This window comes from Orcinus orca, chromosome 2 (assembly GCF_937001465.1).
Source record: "Orcinus orca chromosome 2, mOrcOrc1.1, whole genome shotgun sequence".
Classification (NCBI taxonomy): domain Eukaryota; kingdom Metazoa; phylum Chordata; class Mammalia; order Artiodactyla; family Delphinidae; genus Orcinus; species Orcinus orca.
Window position 1 is genome coordinate 80,961,567 of NC_064560.1, and position 23,591 is coordinate 80,985,157.

A 23,591-nucleotide genomic window follows, 5' to 3' on the forward strand; every position below is an offset into this window, starting at 1 on the left:
GAGAATGGGCTCTCACGTATATTTTAGGCTACAGGCAAAATTCTTTTACAAATGGTGCAGAGCCAGCATGACTAAGCACAGGCAACAGAGCACAAATGTTAGAGCTAAAGGAATACATTCAATATGGAATCAGATTTGTTCTTCTCTAGTACACAAGTGCAAATCCAAGCCTTCAAGTGAACATAATTTTCAAATATCATGACTCAGCAGATTTCAGAGTACAAGATTCATAGATATTCAAAACCCACTACTCAGTGATTCTCTGATATTATGACTCTGATTTTCTATTTTGGTTATCCATATACAGAAAACATAAATCTATAGCAATTGTACCACAAAAGAACAGCGCTGTTTCTGGGACTGGGAGACTCAAGTAGATGGGGCTTCTGCAGAGGATTTGGCCCTGAAGTGCCAGCTCGTTGAAGAAATGGCAGCTACCAGACAGTTGAAATTGAGAGTAACTTTTTATTTGTCCTATTTAAAGATAATGGTATACCCTAGGTAATAATTAGTATAGACAAGTGTTTGGACAGTGAACACAGAATAAGGATAAGATAAGGGTATTTCTCAGATTGACACAGGGAGCCTCAGATTTTATTACTTGCTGGTTTTTAGATTGGCAATTCTTAGGCACAAATAATAAGACACTTAAAAATAGAGAAAAAAGAGAAAGACAAATGCTATATTTATCTAAAATATGACACAAATGAAACTATCTATGAAAAAGAAATAGACTCACAGACATAGAGAACAGATTTGTGGTTGTCAAGGGTTCGGGGGAGGGAAGGACTGGGAGTTTGGGATTAACAGATGCAAACTATTATATATAGGATTGGTAAACAACAAGGTCCTACTGTATATAACAGGGAATTATATTCAATATCCTGTGATAAACCATAATGGAAAACAATATTAAAAAGAATGTATATATGTATAACTGAATCACTTTTCTGTACAGCAGAAATTAACACAACATTGTAAATAAACTATACTTCAATTAAAAAAATAAAATAGGCTCCCTGACTTCAAACTATACTACAAAGCTACAGTAATCAAAACAGCATAGTACTGGCACAAAAACAGGAATATAGATCAATGGAACAGGATAGAAAGAGATAAACCCATGCACCTGTGGTACCTAATCTATGGTAAAGGAATCAAGAATGTACAATGGAGAAAAGACAGTCTCTTCAATAAGTGGTGCTGGGAAAACTGGACAGCCACATGTAAAAGAATGAAATTAGAACACTCCCCAACACCATACACAAAAATAAACTCAAAACAGGATAAAGACCTAAATGTAAGGCTGGATACTGTAAAACTCTTAGAGGAAAAATATAAGCAGAACACTCTATGACATAAATCACAGCAAGATCTTTTTTGATCCACCACTTACAGTAATGGAAATAAAAACAAAAATAAACAAATGGAACCTAATTAAACGTAAAAGCTTTTGCACAGCAAAGGAAACCATAAACAAAATGAAAAGACAACCCTCAGAATAGGAGAAAATATTTGCAAATGAAGCAACTGACAAGGGATTAATCTACAAAATTACAAACAACATGTGCAGCTCAATATCAAAAAAACAAACAACCCAATCAAAAAATGAGCATAAGACCATAATAGACATTTCTCTAAAGAAGACATACAGATGGCCAACAAACACATGAAAAAATGCTCAACATCACTAATTATTAGAGAAATGCAAATCAAAACTCCCATGAGGTATCACCTCACACCAGTCAGAATGGCCATCAACAAAAAATCTACAAATAATAAATGCTGGAGAGGGTGTGGAGAAAAGGGAAGCCTCCTGCACTGTTGGTGGGAATGTAAATTGGTACAGCTACTATGGAGAACAGCATGGAGGTTCCTTAAAAAATGAAAAATAGAACTACCATATGATCCAGCAATCCCACTCCTAGGCATATATCCAGAGAAAACCATAATTCAAAAGGAGGCATGCACACTGATATTCACTGCAGCACTATTTACAATAGCCAGGACATGGAAGCAACCTAAATGTCCATCGAAAGAGGAATGGATAAAGAAGATGTGGTACATATATACAATGGAATATTTCTCAGCCATAAAAAGGAATGAAACAGTGCCATTTGCAGAGACGTGCATGGACCTAGAGATTGTCATACAGAGTGAAGTTAGTCAGAAAGAGAAAAACAAATATTGTGTAATATCACTTATATGTGAAATCTAGAAAAATGGTAGAGATGAACTTACTTGCAAAGCAGAAGTAGAATCATAGATGTAGAGAACAAACTTACGGTTACCAAGGAAAGGGGGTGGGGTGGGATGAACTGGGACATTGGGACTGACATATATACACTACTACATATAAAATAGATAACTAATGAGAACTTACTGTATAGCACAGGGAACTCGACTCAGTGTTCTGTGGTGACCTAAATGGGGAGGAAATCTATAAAAGAGTGGATAAATGTATATGTATGGGGCTTCCCTGGTGGTGCAGTGGTTGAGAGTCCGCCTGCCGATGCAGGGGACACGGTTTCGTGCCCTGGTCCGGGAAGATCCCACATGCCGCGGAGCGGCTGGGCCCGTGATCCATGGCCGCTGAGCCTGCGCGTCCGGAGCCTGTGCTCCGCAATGGGAGAGGCCACAGCGGTGAGAGGTCCACGTACCACAAAGGAAAAAAAAAATTTATATGTATGACTGATTCACTTTGCTGTACAGCAAGAAACTAACACAACATTGTAAAGCAACTATACTCCAATAAAAAATTTATTTTAAAATAAATAAATAAAGGCATAAGCCCTTTTCCAAATTATGAAGATTAAAACAGCTATATGGGAAATGCTTACGAAACATACTAAGTAGAAGAAAGCATACTACAAATCCTATCTGTGAATATAGCCACAACCACAAAATGAGCCTGCACACCCGAACGGTGAACAAATAAATTGTTAGAATAGTGGGGGGAAAATAGAGAAAAAAATTAATTCAGTAATATATATAAAAAAGCCAGAGTCTCACAAGAGGAGAAAACCATAAAACACACTCAGTGAGAGACATAGGCCACACTGGAAATGACCAGAACTCTCCCTGGCCTCCCTCCTTTCTCCTGGACTCTGTCCTACAGACAGCTTAGAAGGGGGAAGCATGGCTGCACCTGGCCTCCGTTCTTTGCTCAGCTGTGGGACTCCTAATCCAGGGAGAAACACAGTGGGGACTGGCTAACCCAACCAGATTCTCTCTCTTGCCACCTGTCCAAGGGTGACAGACATAGTTAATGTTAGAGCTGGACAGTCAGAGAAACTTACTGCTTGGGGCCATGCTTGCTGACAGCCAGGGAGGATGTAGTCTGTGCAGAAAGGAATAGAGGCAGGAAGGAGTAGACCCCATCTCCTCCGCAATGTGCACTTTCTGCCCTTAAGTTCCACCAAACATTCGTTAACTTGTTTTTCCTTGAATTTATGTATATATTAGTTTGTTTATTATTTATCTTTTTATTTTAAGGTTAAACAGGAAACTAGACCAAAACCCATGCTGAGCTTAGTGAATTACGATTATAAGGCAAGTGTCCTAGTAACAACCACCCAGGTCAAGACCAGAACTTTGCAGTAACCTCAAAAGCCCTTCTCCATACCTCATCCAAGCCATGCCCCTCCTTCCTCTAAATGCAATGATGCTGACTTTTGTAATAGCCACTTCCTTGCATTACTTCATGGTTTTACCATCCAACTGTGTATCCTTTCAAGCTAGAAAGGTTTTACCATCCAACTATGTATTCTCTTTCAAGCTAGAAATCAGGTATCCGTCCCTTCCTTCCTTCCTTTCTTTATTTTCTCTCTTTCTTTCTTCAATTTATCTGTTGAAGAATTGAAGAATCTGAGCTCTTTCACCTGTAGAGTTCCCTATTGCCTGAATTTCAGACTCACTGTGCAGCTCAGCGTGTTTCCCCTGCCTTATTTGCCTTATTTTCTGCAAACTAGCAGCTGAATCCAGAGGCCCCATCAAACTGAGGTTCAACCCCATTGACAGGACTACAGGCTGTGCTGTGACCTTTTGCCAGGAAGCACATGGTGCCTGGTTTTCACTCTTTTGATCACCAATGAATGATACTGAGTGCCAAGACCTATTAATTGATTGAGTGTTGGAAAAACCTAATATACTTATTTTGTCATGGTGTTTTTATTGTTGATTTTAAATTTGTTAAGTTGTGTTTTATGTCCCCGAATGTGGTCTTGGCAAATGTTCTATCTTGTGGAGATTGTGTAATCTGCTCTTGTTACATGAAGTACTCTAGAAATGTCAATTACATCCACCTGATTGATGATGCTTTTCAGTTCAACCACCTCCTTACTGATTTTCTGCCTGCTGGATCTGTCAATTACTGAGAGAGGGGTGTTGAAGTCTCCAATGAGAATAGTGTATTCATCTATTTCTCCTGGTAGTTCTATCAGGTTTTGCCTCATGTATTTTGACACTGTTGTTAGACACATGAACACTAAGGATCGTGATGTCATCTTGGTGAATTAATACATTTATCATGATGTAATGCCTCTTTTTATTCCTGGTAACTGTCTTTGCTTTGTCTGAAATTAATATAGCTACTCCAGCTTTCTTTGGATTAGTGCTAGCATAGTATATCTTTCCTTATCCCTTTATGTTTAATCTATTGGTGTCTTTATATTTAAAATGGGTTTCTTGGGACTTCCCTGGAGGTCCAGTGGTTAAGACTTTGCCTTCCAGTGCAGAGGGTGCAGGTTCAATCCCTTGTTGGGGAGCTAAGATCCTACATGCCTTGTGGCCAAGAAACCAAAACTTAAAAAAAACAAGCAACATTGTAACAAATTCAATAAAGACTTTAAAAATTGTCCACATCAAAATAAAGAGAATAAAATAAAATGCGTTTCTTGTTGACAACATATAGTTAGGTCTTACTTCTTTTATCCACTCTGATACTCTGTCTACTAATTGGTGTGTTCAGACTATTGAGGTTTAAAGTGATTATTGATATATTTGGATTAATGTCTACCATATTTGTTACTGCTTTCTATTTATTGCCCTTATTTTAATCTTACACTCTTTTTCTGCCTCCAGTTTTAATTGAGGATTTTATACAATTTTGTTCTCTCTTAGCATATCAATTTAATGTTTTTTAATGGTTGCCCTAGATGTCGCAATACACACGACTAATCCAATTTCACCCTCAAATACACTATATCACCTCAAGGGTCTGAAAGTATTCATAATTCCTCCCTCTTATCACATAAAATTGCATATAAAAATGAATTGTCTTTCATTTACTTATAATTTGCTGTAATTGCACAATCCGTTGTCATTATTATTACATTAAACTGTGATGTTAGATCAACTGAGAACAAGAAAAATAAAATATTTTATTTTACCTTTATTTTTTTCCTTCTCTAATATTCTTTGTTTATGTAGATCCAAGTTTCTGACCTCTATCATTTTCCTTTCTTCTAAAAAAAACTCCTTTAAACATTTCTTGCCCGGCAAATTACCTCAATTTTTGTTTGTCTGAAGAAGCCTTTATTTCTCTCTTAACTTCTGAAAGATAATGACTCTGGTTACAGAATTTTAGGTTGGTGGGTTTTTTCTTTTTTTCTTTCAACACCTTAAATATTTCACTCCACTCTCTTCTTGTTCACATGATTTCTAAGTAGAAGTCAGAAGTCAGATGTAATTCTTAGTTCTTCCATGGATAAGGTTTTTCTGTTTGTTTGTTTGTTTGTTTAAATATCTGGCCTCTTTAAATATTTCTCTTTGTCTTCAAATTTCTGCAGTTTGATTATGATATGACTTGATGTAGATATTTGGGTATTTACCCTTCTTTAAATTCTCTGAGCTTACTGGATTTGTGTTTCAGCATCTGTTATTAATATTTTTTTCCCTTTATTCCTTTCTTTCTTTCTTCTTCTGGTATTCCTATTCTGCATATGTCACACGTGTTATAATTGTCCCACAGTTTTTGACATTCTGTTCCACCTTTTTTATCCCCTTTTCTCTTGCATTTCAGCTTTTAAAGTTCCCAGTGACTTTTTTTTCAAACTCACTGATTCTTTCTTTGGCCATGATGAGCCCATCAAAGACATTCTTCATTTCTGTTACACTTACCTTTTAATTTCTAGCATTTCCTTTTGATTTTTCTTAGAATTTCCATCTCTCTGCTTACATTACCCATCTGTTCTTGCATGCTATCCACTTTTTTCTTTAGAGATCTTAGCATATTAATCATAGTTGTTTCAAATTCTTGGTCTAATAATTCCAATATCTCTACCATATCTGAATCTGGTTCTGATGCTTTCTCTGACTCTTCAAATAATGTGCTTTGTCTTTTAGCATGCCTTGTAATTTTTGTTGAAAGCCAGATGTGGTATACTGGGTAAAATGAACAGAGGTAAGTAGGCCTTTGTGTGAAGTTTTATGTTTATCAGCCTAGGAGTTGTGTTTACTGTTTGCTATATGTTTCAGAGGCTACAATTTCCTTAAGTTTCCTTGTTTTTTTCTTCCCTGTTGTCTTTGGGTTTCCATAGAGACTTCTTCTTAAATAAGGTCTGTGATATGCAGTTTTTTTGTTGTAACCCCTGTTATCATACAGGAACCCCGTTGATGTGGTGGCAAGGTGTGAAGCAAGTTTTATATAGTACTATAATTACATCTCAGTCTTTTAGTGAGCTTGTGCCCTTAGACTGTGAGCTTCACAAGTGTCTCTCTGTTGTTGCCCTGTTAGGTGAGATAGAAAGGATAGAGAGGGCTGCAATTGGTTATTTCCATTCCTCAAATCAGTTAGACTCTGGGAAAATAGTTTTCCTTGAAGGAAGGCCTTGTTTAGAAGAACAGAATGTTCTGAGCATGTTTCGAAATGGTTCCTTTCCACTCCCCCTGCTGGGAGTGCAAGGGGATTTTTTCTTTATTCTCACTGTGAGAATCTAGTAGTTTTCCCGGAGGTAAAACTCATGAAAGTGTGCCTCCTCCAGTCTAAGACTGAGCCCTCCAGGAGTTTTTAACTCTCAAGCTTGTCCACACTGAGCTTCCAACATTTCAGCGATGAGAATTTTCTACCCTAGTGCTGGCTCCAAGGACAGTTTCTGTTCTTGAGTTTCTGCTCTACTAAACTGTCTAAGTCTCTATATCTGCCTGTCTGTCTGTATTTGGGGTGTAACCATTTGCCCTGGGACATCACTTCTCTGATGGAACTAAGAATAGTTGTTGGTTTTCAGTTTTTTTCTTGTTGTGAAGATGGGAATCATGACTTCTAAGCTCCTTACATGCAAGACCAACCAGAAAGTGGAAGTCTTGTTTTTATGTGTTAGAATACTTCTATAAGGAAACATTTCCCTCATTTCCTGCTTGATTACCCAGGGGTATAGTTGATATAAGGAAGGCAGAATGAATAATTATTTTTCTTTTTATTTACCTAGGTTTCCAGATAATTAGTTTTTTCCCTATCATCGACAGGAAGTGACCTAATAGCATTTTAAAGATAATTTTAGACTCAGAGTTGTAAAGACAGTAGAAAGTTATAGTTTACCCATCACCCAGCTTCCTTTTATGTAAACAACTTACATAACCGTAGAACATTTACCAAAATTAAGAAATTAGCATTGGTAAAAAGTGGTAACTAAAGTACAGAATTTAATTGAATTTGATCAGTTTTTCCTCTAATGTCTTCCTGTTCCAGATGCATCCAGGATATCATATTGCATTGAGTTGTCATGTCTTCTCCAATTCATGATCATTTGTAAATTCTGCCTTGTTCTTTAGAACCTAGAACCTTGACATTTTGGGAAAACACTAGACAGGTATTTTTGTAGAAAGTACCTCCATTTCTATTCTTCTGACGTCATCTCATGATCAGATTGAGTTTATTAATAATTGGGAAGGATACCACCAAGGGGTGAGTCCTTCTAGTACATCACAGGTGGGGATACATGATGTCAATTATTTATTACTGCGTATGTTAACTTTTATCACACGACTCAGATGGTGTCTGCCAGAGTTCTGCAGTGTAAACTTACTATTTTCCTCTTTGTAATTAATAGATATTTGGGGGAATATACTTAGAAAATTATATATATTTTGCTTAAAAATTTCCCACTATTTACCATTCATCAGTGGACCTTGCCTGTGGCGATTCTACTAGTGATTTTTGATCTGTAGCGTTCTGCTAGTGATTTTTTATTGAAGTAGACTTGATGTATAATATTATGTTAGTTTCAGGTGTACAACATAGTGATTTGACATTTAAATCCACATTACAAAATGGTCACCACAAGTCTAGTAATCATCTGTCACCATACCAAATTACTACAGCATTATTGACTAATCCTTATGCTATATATTACATCCCCATGTATTTTATAACTGGAAGTTTGTACCTCTTAATCCCCTTCACCTATTTCACCCACCCATCCCACTCTGGCAACCACCAGTTTGTTCTCTGTATCTATAAGTCTATTTTTGTTTTGTTTATTTGTTTTATAGATTCTACATGTAAGTAAAATCATACAGTATTTGTCTTTCTCTGTCTGACTTATTTCACTTAGCATGTTCTAGGCAAATGGCAGGATTTCATTCTTTTATGGTTGAGTAATATTGCATTTTATATATACACCACATCTTCTTTATCCATTCATCTGTTGATGGACACTTTGGTTACTTCTGTACCTTGGCTATTGTAAATTTTGTTGCAATGAACATAGGGGTACGTATATATTTTCAGACCAGTGGTTTTTTCCCTTTGGGTAAATACCCAGAAGTGGAATTGCTGGATCTTACAATAGTTCTGTTTCTAATTTTTGAGGAAACTCCATACTGTTTTCCATAGTGGCTGCACCAATTTACATTCCCACCAATAGTCCACATCCTCAGCAACACTTGTAATTTCTTGTCTTTTTGATGACAGATATTCTGACAGGTGTGAGGCAATACCTCACTGTGGTTTTGATTTGCATTTCCCTCATGATTAGTGATGTTGAGCATCTTTTCATGTGCCTGTTGGCCATTTGTACGTCTTCTTTGGAGAAATGTCTGTTCAAGTCCTCTGCCCATTTTTCAATTGGATTGTTTGTTTTTAGATATTGAGTTGTATGATTTTTAAAATATAATTTGGATATTAACCCCTTGTTGGATAAACCATTTGCAAATATCTTCTCCCATTCAGTAGGTTGCCCTTTTATTTTGTTGATGGTTTCCTTCACTGTGGTAATGGTGATTTTTTTATATTTCCCAATTTCTTCTGCATTTTATAATTGGAATTCTTATGTAAATAAGAGTTATTTCTTTCCTATTTATTTAGATATATATTTATATCAGCACAGATTTATGGGTATTTATTTTATCATTTGGGTTATATTCTAATACTATAGTTATTTATAATTGGTCATTGTTCTTTGGACATTTAGAGCTCTTTCAGGTTTGTACCTGTACTCTTTTAATATAGCCCCCATCCTTTTATATTTTTGTTTTGTTTCCTTATGTTGTTTTATTTTATCATTTACTTATTGGCACTACAAGATGACCCAGGCTCATCGTGTATTTTCCCTGCCACAGGTTTGAAGTCAACCACATCTCCAAAGACTAACATTCTCCTTTTGTTGGAGAACAAAAATGGTTTAGAAATGAAGACCTCCTAGACACAAGGTATGCTTTTGTTACTGGGTCACAAAGCATCCATTTTCTCTCAGTGGATAGGGCTAGGGAATACGTGTATGTATACTGTCTTGCATATACACATTTACATACCTATACTTATTTATTTATCTATTTACATATATATGAATATATATATATTCATGTGTCCATATTGATCTTCCAACTTTAATGCAGCATCATTCTAGACTTCCTCCTCTCCTTACCTTATTTGTAGCTTCTTTCTCCCACAGTGAGAAACTTTGCTTTCATTCTCTACAACATATTTACTCATTTGTCCAACACTAGTACACACACCAAAAAAGTAGCTTCAAAATTCTTAATTCAACCTCTTCTGGGAAACAAATATATCAACAAAAGTACAGTGTTTGCTCATTGCTCTTTTTGTATTTAGCCTTACCATATGCAGTCAAAACTAGATTTTTGAACTTAGGTATAGTCTTTTATTCCTTATCCTTTCTGTGTGCTTATGTGATTCATTGGTAATATAGCTTGATTCATTCATCACAGTTAAGATTCAAAATTCCTCCCACATCCTGGTTGATTTTAAAATATTATATCAATAAAATTCACTTTGTGGTAGAAAGGTCTATGGATTTTGACAAATGAATAGCGTCATGTATCAACCAGCACAGATTCACCTCAACCATTTCATATCAAACAGTTGCATCATCCCAAAAGCTCCCCGTACTACCTTTTTATATAAACCCTCTTCCAATGCAAAACAACCTCTGATCTGCTTTCCTTTCTATAATTTTGCCTTTTCCAGTGTTATATAAATTGAATTACACAGTAGGTCTTCTTTTGGATCTTTCTTATTTCACTTAGCAAATGCTTTTAAGAGTCATTTATAATTTGGCACACATGAAGAATTTGCTTCTTTTTGTTGCTGAAAAGTATTCTATTAGATGGACATATCATAGATTAAATATCCATTCATCATGTCAAGGACATTCACATACAGGCTTTTGTGTGAACATACATTTTCATTTCTCTTGGATAAATACATAAGAGTAGGACTCTGGGTCATAGAGCAGGTGTATGATTAATTTTATACAAAATTGCCCAATTCTCCTCCCCAATCTAGGCCTGGGACAGACACGCAGAAAAAATAAACAGGGCCCAGTCACAGCAAGCGATCTGGTCCTTGAAACCTCTTTGTCCCTGTGGGTGCAAGACTGTGTCCCTCACCCAGAGACACCAAGGAAGTGTATAAGGCATGCAAAGGCGGAACTGCCCTCCCTTGCCAAGAAATGCTTACATGTCCCAGCTGGGGAGAACTTTTCTACCCTGCAGGCAGCACTGGAAGACAACACTGAGATCCTCATGGCACCAGATAAGCCAAACAGAGGAAAATAACACTGCTAAGTTTCTGAACGTGAAACTGCCATTCGAACCACAACCCACAAAATTTGGATAAGAGCCACACACTAAACCTGCAAAGGGTGACAGCAAGCTAAATTAAAAGATTTAAATAGAACTCAGCCCCCTAATCTAATAGACAAAATAGCCAGCATAGAGTTGAAGGTCAACTGTCATACTAAGAACCACCTTGAATGAGAAAAGACAACCAACCAACACCAGCAAGATGAATCAGATCTTGAAATTAGTTGACAAGGATTTTTAAAGCGGTTGTCATAAAAACGCTTCAATAATCAGTTACAAATTCCCTTGAAACAAATGAAAAAAATAGAAATTTTCAGCACAGAAACAAAAGCTACAAAAATAACCAAGTGGAAATTATAGAACTGAAAAATACAAGTAAGAGAAAACAATAACTCACTGGATGAGCTCAATAATAGAATGGAAATTACAGAGGATAGAATAAGTGAACTTGAAAATGTATCAATAAAATTCAGCCAATCTGAGCAAAAAAGAGAAAATATATGGAAAGAAATGAGCAGAGCCTCAGAGATCTGTAAGAAAATAACATAGGATCCAACAATCATATCATCAAAGTCCCAAAAGGAGAAGAGAAAGATAATGGGGCAGAAAGAATATCTGAAAAAATAATGGCTGAAGATTTCTCTGATTTGGCAAAAGACACAAACCTACAGCTCAAAAAGGCTAAGAACACCCAAATAAGATAAACCCAAAGAATCATTTCAAGATACATCATAATGAAGTTTTGTAAACCAAAGACAAAGAGAAAAATCTGGAAAGCAAGCAAAGGGAAACAATACCTTACCAATAAGGAAACACTAACTCAAATATCAACAGAATTCTTATCAGAACCCAAATCATGGAGGCAGAAGGAAGTAGCACAATATTTTTCAAGTGCTGAAAGAAAAGATCTGTCAACCAAGAATTCGGTATCTAGTGAAGCTATTCTTTAAGAGTAAAGAAAAAATGAAAACATTGTCAGATGAGGGAAAACAATAAGAATTTGGTGCTAGAAGACCTATCCTTAAAGAGTGGCTAAAGCAAGTTCTTCAAAAGGAGGGAAATGATAAATGAAGGAACAATGGTAAAAAGAAAAATATAGGTATGTTTTCCTTTTCCTAATGAGCTTTATAAATCATATTTAATGACTGAAAAAAACTGTAACACTATCTGACACTCCAGACAATGGTGTTTAAAAATGGGGCAGTAAGGGCTCGGTGCTTTGTGACAGCCTGGAGGGGTGGGATGGGGAGGGTGGGAGGGAGGGAGACGCGGGGGGAGGACATATGGGAACATGTGTTTATGTGTGACTGATTCACTTTGTTATAGAGCAGAAGCTGACACACCATTGTAGAGCAATTATACCCCAATAAAGATGTTAAAAAAAAAAAAATGGGGCAGTAAGGTGCCTAAATGGAACTGAGGTTTCCACATGTAACACTAAGTGGTAAAATAATAATACCAGTAGCTATGATAAGTCATGTACCTGTATTGTAGTACCAACCCAGAGCAACTAGAATGAAAAATATATAAAATGATACACCCAAAAGCATGACAAGTAAATCAAAGTAGAATCCTAAAAAGTGTTCAAATAATCCACAGGAAAGCAGGAAAAGAGACAGAGGAATGAGAACCAGAAGAAACAAACAGAAAAAAGTATTTTAAAGGCAGACTTAGGGACCTCCCTGGTGGCGCAGTGGTTAAGAATCCGCCTGTCAATGCAAGGGACACAGGTTCAAACCCTGGTCTGGGAAGATCTTACATGCCGCAGAGCAACTAAGCCCAGTGCACAACTACTGAGCCTGCACTCTAGAGCCTGCAAGCCACAACTACTGAAGCCCATGCAACTAGGGCCTGTGCTCCGCAATAAAAGAATCCACCACAATGAGAAGTCCGTGCACCAAAACGAAGAGCAGCTCCCACTTGCCACAACTAGAGAAAGCCCACAGGCAGCAACAAAGACCCAATGCAGCCAAAAATTACTTAATTAATTAATTTTAAATGAGGCAGACTTAATATCTAACATGTCAATAAATACCTTATATAGAAATACAATGAACAGACAGAGAGCAGTGAGCGGATTAAGAAAAAAACAGGGCCCAACTATAAACTTTATATGAGAAACTCACTTTAAATTCAATGACATATGTAGATTGAAAGGAGGGAGAAAGATACGCCATGTAAACATTATATTTTAAAAGCAGGATTTTCTAGGTTCATATCTAATAAAGAGAACTCCAAAGCAAAGAAAACTGCCAGAGGCAGAGAAGGACATCCCATAATGATAAAAGGTGGATTAATAATCCACCAGAAAGACATAATGATCCTAAATGTGTAATAGCCAAACCACAGAGCTTCACAGTACATGAAGCAAAAATTGATAGAGATGCCAGGAGAAACAGACAAATCTACAATTACAGTTGGAGATTTCAACACCCACAACCACCCACTATGAAATCAACAAGGCTATATAAGATCTGAACAACACACAAAATAGGATGTAACTGACACACGGAACAGTCCGCCAATCAACAGAAGAATACACATTTTTTCCCAAGCACCCTTGGAAATTTCACCAAGATAAACCCTATCCTGGGCAAAAAATCAAACTCACCAAATATCATACCGAGTGTGTGCTCTACAACCACAACAGTCTCAAAGTAGAAGTCAATAGTAGAAAGACAACAGGAAACTCTATACATGCAGAAAGTAAACAACACTCTAAATAAGTCCTGGGTCAAAGGGGAAATCTCAAAGAAAATTTGAAAACACATAGAACTGAATGAAAGCAAAAATACATAATATCAAAATATGTGGGATGCAGCCAAAGCAATGTTAAGAGAGAAATGTATACTGCTAAATGTTTTCATTAGAAATGCAGAAAGGTCTAAATAAATAACCTAATTTCCTACCTCAAGAACTATGAAAATAAGATCAAAATAAATCCAAAGCAAGAAGAAGGAAGGAAATAAAGATAAGAACAGAAATTAATGAAATTTCAGACAGGAAAAAAATAGGAAAAATAAATGAAACAAATAGCTAGTTCTTTGGGAAATAAATCAATAAAATTGATGAACCTCTAGCAAGTCTGACAAAAATACAGAGAGAAAACTCAAATCATCAATATTAGGAATGAAACTGGGGATATCACTACATAGTCTGCAGCTGTTGAAAAGATAACAATGGGATGGTTTGAGCAATTACTCATAAATTTAAAAACATAGAAGAAATAGAACAATTCCAAAATAAAATACCCAAACTGCAAAAACTCATGCAGGATGAAATAGATAATCTGAATATCTCTAAATCATTAAAGGGATTGAATTAGCAATTTAGAATGTCTGGAAAAATAAATCTCCAGGTTCATATGGTTCCACTGAAGAGTTCTAAAAATTATTTGAAGAAAAATAAACCAATTTTATGCAATCTATTTGAGAATATAACAGAGGAAGGAGCACTTCTCAACTCATTTTATGAGGACAGTATTAGTCTGATTTCAAAACCAGACAAAAATAGTGTAAAAAGAAAAGAAAATTAGAGACCAATCTCTCCCATGAATTTAAAATTAGCAACTGGATCTGTTAGAGTGTAAAAAGAATTATTTACCATGACCAAATTGGATTTATTCCAGGATGCAATGTTCATACAACATTTGAAATCAATCAATGCAATCCATCATGTCAACAAGCTAAAGGGAAAAAAATCATATGATCTTATCAATTGATAGGCAGAAAATACATTTTACAAAATCTGTCTCTCATTCATGATAAGAAAAATTTTTTCAGCAAGTTCATAGCTGGGAGGAATTGTCTGAACTTGATAAAGAGCATTTACAGAAAACAACAGCAATTGTAGCTAACATCATACTTAATGCTTCCCAACTCCCCTAGGATTAGGAACAGGACAAAGATATCAGCTCTGACCACTCTTATTTCCCACAGTACTGAAAGTTCTAAGGCAAGAAAAAGAAACAAGAAGTATACTGATCAGAAAGGAAGATATAAAATTATTCCTATTTGTAAATGATCTGATTATCTATGTAAAAATCCCAAGAATTCTACAAGAAAACTCTTAGAACTAATAAGTAAGTTCATCACTGTCCCAGTTTATAAGGTGGACACACAAATATCAATCACATTTCTATATACTAACAATTGTAGAAACCACAATAAACTGACAATCACTTCAAATAAAATGAAATGTTAGGTATGCACTTAAAAAACCTGTGTAATATCTATGTGCCTAAAATTACAAAATGCTGATGAAAGAAATAGAGAAAACCTCCATAAATGGAGAGATGTATCATGTTTATGGGTTGGAAAACTCAACATAGTAAAAAATGTCAATTTTCCCAAAATTGATCTATAGGTTTAATGCAATTCCTATAAAAACCCTAGCAAGAATTTTTGTAGACATAAACAACCGATTCTAAAATTTATGTGAAAAGGTACAGGTTTTAGAATAGCTTTAAAAATCTCAAAAAATAAGAATAAAGTTGGAGGAAACATTGTACTTGATATTAAGGTTCACTATATAGCTACAGTAATCAAGACATTGTGTTGTTGGGGAAAGATGAACATCAATCAATGGAACAGAATAGAGAACCCAGAAACAGACCCCAAATAATATGCCTGACTTTCCACAATAGTGCAAAAGCAACTCAGTGGAGGAAGGATAGCCATTTCAACGAATGGTATTGGAGCAATTGGAAATCCATGGCGGGGGTGGGGGGAATGAATCTTAACCTAAACCCAGACCTAATACCTTGTACAACAAATTAACTCAAAATTCTTTATTGCCTTAAATGTAAAATGTTAACTATAAAGGTTTTGGAAGAACATTGGAGAAAATCTTCAGAATCTGAGGGTAGGCAAAGTTTTCTTAGATTGACACCAAAAAAATGATAATTCACAGCTTATCAAAATTAAAAAACCTTTGCTGTGCAAGTAGCCCTGAGAACAGAATGAAAACACAAGCGACAGACTGAGAAAATATTTCCAAATCACGTATCTATCAAAGGATTAGTAGCTAGAAGATATAAACTCAACAGTAAAAAAACAAAAAAGTCCAATTAAAATTAGCAAACTATATGAACAGACACTTCCCCCAAGAGGATATACAGTACACATAGCAAAGAAGCACATGAAAAGATGCTCAGCCTCAGCAGACATCAGGGAAATTCCAATTAAAACCACAATGAGATATCACTACAGAAATATAAGAATGTCTAAAATAAAAAAAAAATGTGATACCACCAAATGCCTTTGAGAATGCAAAGAAACTTCTTTACTCAGACTTTGCTGGTGAGAATGTAAATGGTACAGCCACTCTGGAAAACCATTTGGCAGTTTCCCAGAATGCTAGACTTGCAATTTCCATATGACCCAGCAATTGCACTCCTGGACATTTATCCCAGAGAACTGGAAACTTGTGTTCACATTAAAACCTGTCCACTAATGGTCAGAGCAGTTTTATTTGTAGTAGCCACAAACTGGAATCAGCCCAGATAGCCTTCAACAGGTGAATGATTAAATAAACTGTGGTCCAAACATACCATGGAATACTACTCACCAATGAAGAGGAATTGACTATTGGCACCTGCAACAATTTAGAAACTCTAGGAAATTATCCTGAGTGTAAAAAAGCAATCCCAAAAGTTTCCATGTCATATGGTTACATTTATATAACTTTGATATGACACATTTTAGAAGTGGAAGATGTGTTAGTTGTTGCCAGAATTTCGGGATGGAAGTAAGGTGTGCAAAAGTAGGTAGATTTTAAAAGGTTGACAGGAGGCATCCTTGTTGTGTTGTAATTCCTCACTGTATTGACTATGGTTGTGGGTAAAGAATATACAGGGGTGATAAAATCCATCAAATTTAATACACTCACATACAAATGAGTACAAGATGGGAAATCTAAATAATATCAGTGGTTTGTATCAAGGTGAATATCCTAGTTGTGATACGATACTATAGTTTTGCAAAATGTTACCATTGTTGGAAACTCCTACAAGTATATAAGGGACATCTCATATTTCTTACTACTGCATGTGAATCTACATTTTTCTCAAGGAAAATTTCAATAAGTTATTTAACAAACCTGTCACATTTTTCCCAAAGTGGCTGCACCATTTTTGCATTTCCACCCACAATGTATATGGGTTTCAGTTGCTCCACATCTTGTCAGCACAAAGTATAGCCATGTTTTTGTGTGTGTGGTTTTATAGTCATCCCTCGGTATCCTCTGGGAATTGGTCCCAGGACACTCAAGAATACCAAAATCCCTGTGTGCCTTACAGTTGGCTCTCAGTTCCGCATTGGCGGATTCAACCAACCACAGATTGTGTAGTGTTTTCCATCCACTGTTCCTTGAGCCCGCAGATACAGAGGGCTGGTTGTAATTTGAATTTCATTAATGGATAAAGATATTAAGCATCACATCTGTCTGTATGTTTACTTGCCACCCTCACATCTTCTTTGGTGAAATATCTCTTCAGAACTTCTGTCAACTTACATTGTTTTCTTATTGTTGAGTTTTGAGAGTTTTTCGTATTCTGAATACAAGTCTGTTGTCAGAAATGTGATAGGCAAATATTTTCTCCAAACTTGTGTTTTATTTTCAATATCTGAACAGCTTTATTTAATAGAGCAAGATTTTTAAAAAATACAGTCCAACTATGGGGACTTCCCTGGTGGTCCAGTGGTTAAGACTCTGTACTCCCAGTGCAGGGGGCCCAGGTTTGATCCCTGGTCAGGGAACTAGATCCCGTATGCCACAACTAAGAGCCCACATGCCACAACGAAGATCCTGTGTGCCACAACTAAGACCCAGTGAAGCCAAATAAATATTTTTTTCTTAAATAAAAATAAAGTCCAATTATTTTTTTCTTTTGTGGCTCATGCTTTTGGTGTTGTGTCTAAAATCACTCTGTTGAACCTACAGATGTTTTTCCCTTTGTTTTCTTCTAGAATTTTTATACTTTTTTATGATTTATATTTAGAGTTCTGGTACATTTGGAGTTATTTTTAAGATGTTAGATATGGGTCAAGATGCATTTTTCTGCATATGGATGTACAATTTTTCTAAAATCCATATGTGGATAACTATCTTTTCTACACTGAATTGCCTTTGCATTTTTAAGAATCAGATGACTATATTTGTCTGGGTTTATTTATGGTATCTTTATCCTCATTCATTTATCTATATGTCTATCCTTTTTACCAATACCCACTATTTTTTTTTTTTTTCCAGTGCACGGGCCTCTCACTGCTGTAGCCTCTCCTGTTGCGGAGCACAGACTCCGGACGCGCAGGCTCAGCGGCCATGGCTCACGGGCCCAGCCGCTCCACGGCACGTGGGATCCTCCCGGACCGGGGCACGAATCCGCGTCCCCTGCATCGGCAGGCGGACTCTCAACCATTGCGCCACCAGGGAAGCCCCCCCCCACTACTTTTAATACTGTACTTTTATAGTAATCTGGAATATGGTAGTATGAGTAGTCCAACTATGTTTTTCTTCCAAAATTGAATTAACTACTTTAGTTCTTTTGCTTTTTATATAAACTTTAGAATAAGCTTGTTAATATCTACCCAAGAAACTTACTGTAATTTCGTTTGTAATTGAATTGAATATATGGATCAAATTGGGAAAATTGATATCTAAAGAATATTAAGTTTCCCAACCCATGAACATGGCATAACTTTCCATCTGTTTAGGTCTTGATTGATTGCTTTCATCAACATTTTGTAGTTTTCAAAGTGCAGATCCTGCACATATTTTGTTAGATTCATTTTCTTGGTACTATTGTACATGGTATTAACTTTCAAATTTCAATGATTCATTGCTATTATATAGAAACACAACTGATTTTTTGAAGGTTGGCTTTGTGTACTGTGAACTTGGTAAGTTCATTTACTAATTTTAGGTGCTTTCTTCTAGATTCCTTGGGACTTTTCTGTGCATGTGTTCATGTCACCTATGAAAAGGGAGAGTTTTATTCCTTATCCCTTCTTGATGCTTTATTACATTTGCTAAGACTTCTAGTGTTGACTAGGAATGGTGAGAGAGGCCATCCAAACACTGTAGCCAATCTAAAGGAGAAGTCATTTTTTCTTTCACCATTAAGTGTGATGCTTGCTGGGGTTTTTGCTGTTGTTGTTTGTTTTTTTAATTTGTTGATGATGGTTTTTATCTGGTTAAAGAAGTATCCTTTTTATTCCTAGTTTTTATCATGAATGGATGTTATTGTGGATACACTGTAGAAAGGAGATGGATCCCAACCAAAATTTGGTTCAGATGTCAAGACTGATGATGTCAGACATGTACTGAGAGAGCATGAAAACGTTTATTAATCACAGAATGAAGGCTCTCTGGGGAGAGCAGGGCAGATTCCCAAGCAAGTCCTTAAGTAGCTTGGGGTTTTATTGTGGTTAGGGTATGGGGCTAAGGTGGGAATTCACACTTATAGGCCAGGACTTCCGTTGTTGGACTTTCTACTACACCAATGGGGGGAACACACAGGCTTTCTTATCAGCTTTCTAGGATGTGGGTCAGAAAGGAAAGGGGAAATGGTGAGGCTTGAAAAGTGTGAACATCAAACATTGAAAATGGAGTCAGACTATACTACAGATGTTTAATTTGTCAAATGCTGTTTCTATATCTACTGAGAAGATCAAATACTATTTTATTTAGTCTATTAATAATGTGTTTTCATTGATTTTTTAATGTTGATCTTGTATATTGGGATGAAATCCACTTCACTGTGAGGTATTATTTTTATATATTGCTAGTTTTGATTTTCTAGCATTCCGTTGAGGAGTTTGCATCTATATTCATATGGGATATTGATCACTAGCATTTGTTTCTTGCAATATCTTTGATTTTGTTATTAGGGTAATGCTGGCCTCATTAAGTATTTGGAAGTCAACAATAATCAATAATATTTTTATTCTAGAGAGAATTCTGTACAATTTGTATTTTTTTCTTTAAATATTTGGTAGACTTCACCACTGAGAAATCATATGGGCCTAGTGTTTCTTTTTTGGAAGATTTTAAACTATGAATTTGATGTTTGAATTAGATAGAGAACTACTTGGGTTGTACAAAAGGAGAGAAAAAATGAAAAAAAGGAAAACAAAAAAATGAAAAAAAGGAAAAACAAAATAAACAGAAAAAAAGAACTACTTGTTTGTATATTTCTGATAATTGTCCATTTCCTGAAATCTACTTTGCTTGATAGTAATATAGCTACTCTGGTTTTCGTTGTTTAGTGTTTTCCCTAAACAGTACTACTTGTATATCTTTCTGCATTCTTTTAGTTTTAACTATCTATGTATCAATAGTTATTTTTAAGGTGGGCTTCTAGAAAACAGCATACACTTAGGTCTTGATTTTATAGCCAATCTGACAATCACTATATTTTAATTGGGGGTTTTAGACTTTTCACATTTAATATTATTCTTGGCATTTTGGGATTAAAATCTACCCTGTCTGCTATTTTCCACTTGATCCATCTGTTGTTTGTTTTTCTTTTCCCCTTTTTCTCTCTTGTTGATTCAGAGCATTTCAAGTTATCATCTCTAATAATTTATTATTTACACCTCTTTAAAATTTCAGCATTGTCTGAGGCTTTATGTTTAGTTAATCAGTCTACCTTAAAACAATATTATACTGCTTCATGGGGAGTATAAGGACCTTTCAACAGTATATTACCAATTCCCCCACATTATTCATTGCGATATTATTGTCATACCTTTTGCTTTTGCATATGCTACAAATACACACTGAATTCCCATTCTTTGATTTAGACCAGGGCTTGACAAACTACAGGCTAAAGGCTGTCATTGTGAGTGAAGTTTTATTGTAACATAATCACACCACTTATTTATGTAATTTTTATGGATTCAGTTCAGCAGCAGAGCTAAGTACAGCTAATTCCTGAACAACAAGAGGTCGGAGTGCTGACCCTCCATGCAGTTGAAAATCTATCCACTTGAAGTCAGTCCTCTGTATAAGCAGTTCCTCTGTATCCATGGATTCAACCATAGATTCAACATATGGATAGTGTAATACTGCAGTATTTACTACTGAAAAAAATCTGCATATAAGGAGACCCTCACACTTCAAACCTGTGTTGTTCAAGGGTCACCTGTCATTTCAACACACACCATAGAACCCACAAGCCATCTACAATGTGGCCCTTTAAAGAAAGTTTCCCAACGCTGCTTTAGACAGCTATTTCTTACAGCAATTAAGCATTTTAAAAATATGTATATTTTTAATTTACCTTAAGTTATTCCATTTCCAGCTCCTCATTTCTGTGTAGATTCCATGTTTAAATATGTTATCATATTCTTTTGCTTAACCACTTTTTTTCTTCTGCAGTGCAAATATGTTAGCAATAAATTCTCTCAGTTTTACTTTGAGAATATCTTTATTTTTTTCTTCACTTTTGAAAGGTATTTTCTCTGTGTATAGAATTCTGGGTTAATGTTATTTTTCCCAGCACTTTAAAGATGTCACTCTATAGTCTTCTAGCTTGCACTGTTTCTGATGAGAAGTCTGCTGTCATTCTTGACTTTGTTCTAATTCTCTACTTTGTTCCTTACACTTTGTGTTTCCTTTTTTGCAGCTACCTTTTAAATTTTCTCTTTTTCTTGTGTTTTAAGCAGTTTGAGTGTGATATGAATAGGGACATGTTTGTGTTTGCATGTGTGTGTGCATTGATATTTATCCTTCTTGAGGTTCTGGGAGCTTCTTGTATCTATGTTTTGGTGTCTGTAAATAATTTTGGAAAATTCTTGGTTACCATTTTTTAAATATTTTTTCTTTCTCCATTTTATCTCCCTTCTTCTGGGATTCCAATAGCACATATTTTAGAAAGTTTGATTGTCCCAACTTTTGGATGTGCTTTCCTATTTTTCTTTCTCTCTCTTTCTCTTTCTCTCTTCACTTTTGGAAATTTCTATTGACCTATCTACAAGTTCATTATTTCCTCAGCATCAGTAGTCCATGGAAGGCTTCTTTATCCTGCTTTTTTTAAAAATTTCTAGTATTTCCATGAGTTCTCTTTTGTACTTTCAATCTTTCTGTTCAAATAACTCATCTGATTTTTCATAGCCTCCACCTTTACTATATTAATCATAATTATACTAAATTACCTATCAGATAGTTCCAACATCTGTGTCATATCTGAGTCTTGTTCTGATGATTTTTGTATGTCTTCTAAGTGTTGTTTTCTTGCCTTTTCATTACCTCAAAATAGTTTACCAAAAGTTGACCATCTTATGTAGGACAATAGTTTTCATGCCTAGATAACAATCAATATTTTATTTTGATACACCTTTCATGTGGGGATTTGAGTTCATCTAGTTAGGATTTGGCTTGGTTTGAGATTTGGCGTTGTTATGTTTACTCTCAGTGCAACCCAGGCTTCAAATTCCAGTAAAGATTCCTTTTGTATAAGGGGAAGAATTTTTTTCCATAGCAATATCTGATTGTGAGTTTAAGATCTTCCTTTTGAACTTTGACTCACAGAGTGTCTCTCCACACATTCTCCTGGAGCATTCTGCAGTCACTTTTTATCTAAACGTTGTCATCATAGCAGTGGAAGGTGGGGTTTGAAGTCTCTGTCACTCTGATTAAGCCTCTGTCATTGGCTTGCACTGGGACCCTGGGTCTCATATATGTGGCCCTCTTGGTTTTCCTGCCCCACCCCCCTCACCCCTTGAATTAGGTGGCACCCAACTCCCTATTCCCTTCCTACACATTCAATGAGTTGTCACCAATTCTCAAAAAGAAGCAGCATTTGTTGCCCTTCCGCCCACGAATGAAGGCTCTTTTCTTTGGTGGTGATGGAGCAGAAAGATTCAGGTGGGATTTCTTGCCTTCTCACAGGGTTGTTCATCTTCTCACTCACTGCACAACAACAGGCATTTCACCTCTCCTTCTGATCTTTACTGTGAGTGCCCGGTAGTGTTAACAGAGAAAGAGCCCACAAATGGATCCTGAATCTCCCAATTTCTATGGCCTCCCAGGGGTTGTACACTGTCTCACAAGCCTGCACTTGATGGTAACTAATTTGTTAACAACTCTAGCTGAATTTATCCAGGTTCAGTTGAATAGACCCCAGAGGAGTGAATACTTGCATCTCCTCTTTCCCGCAGGCACTGACTCTCCTTATATTTGGGCTGGTGAGTTGCTCTGTGACCTGAGCTTTCCAATGGGTTCAAAATATGTCATCAGTTTGAGGTCAGGCTACCTCTTTTTTGTTGTAAAAGTGGGGTAGCGGGCTTCCCTGGTGGCGCAGTGGTTGAGAGTCCACCTGCCGATGCAGGGGACACAGGTTCGTGCCCCGGTCCGGGAAGATCCCACATGCCGCGGAGCGGCTGGGCCCGTGAGCCATGGCTGCTGGGCCTGCGCATCCGGAGCCTGTGCTCCGCAACGGGAGAGGCCACAACATTGAGAGGCCCGCGTACCGCCAAAAAAAAAAAAAAAAAAAAAAAGTGGGGTAGCAACACTACTTTTAGCTCTCACTTTAGAAGGTAGCA